This window comes from Haliaeetus leucocephalus, unplaced genomic scaffold, assembly GCF_000737465.1.
Source record: "Haliaeetus leucocephalus isolate CR32 unplaced genomic scaffold, Haliaeetus_leucocephalus-4.0 Scaffold555, whole genome shotgun sequence".
In the NCBI taxonomy this organism is placed as follows: domain Eukaryota; kingdom Metazoa; phylum Chordata; class Aves; order Accipitriformes; family Accipitridae; genus Haliaeetus; species Haliaeetus leucocephalus.
In genome coordinates, this window is record NW_010972991.1 from 15,179,368 (window position 1) to 15,179,568 (window position 201).

Sequence of the window (201 nt, forward strand, 5' to 3'; positions counted from 1 at the left end):
GGTCCCTTCCAACCCAAACCATTCTGTGATGATTCTATGATTTTGTACAGCCAGCAGAAGGAAGGGAAGCAGAAAGCCAACCCGTAGTCGCAGCTGGGGCGCAAACCCTCTCCCAGCTTGCCGCACCCTTTCGGTGCGAGGCCGAGGTGCGGAGGGGCCCCGGGAAGGCAGGCGGCCGGGCGGGGACGCCTGCCCGCCGGG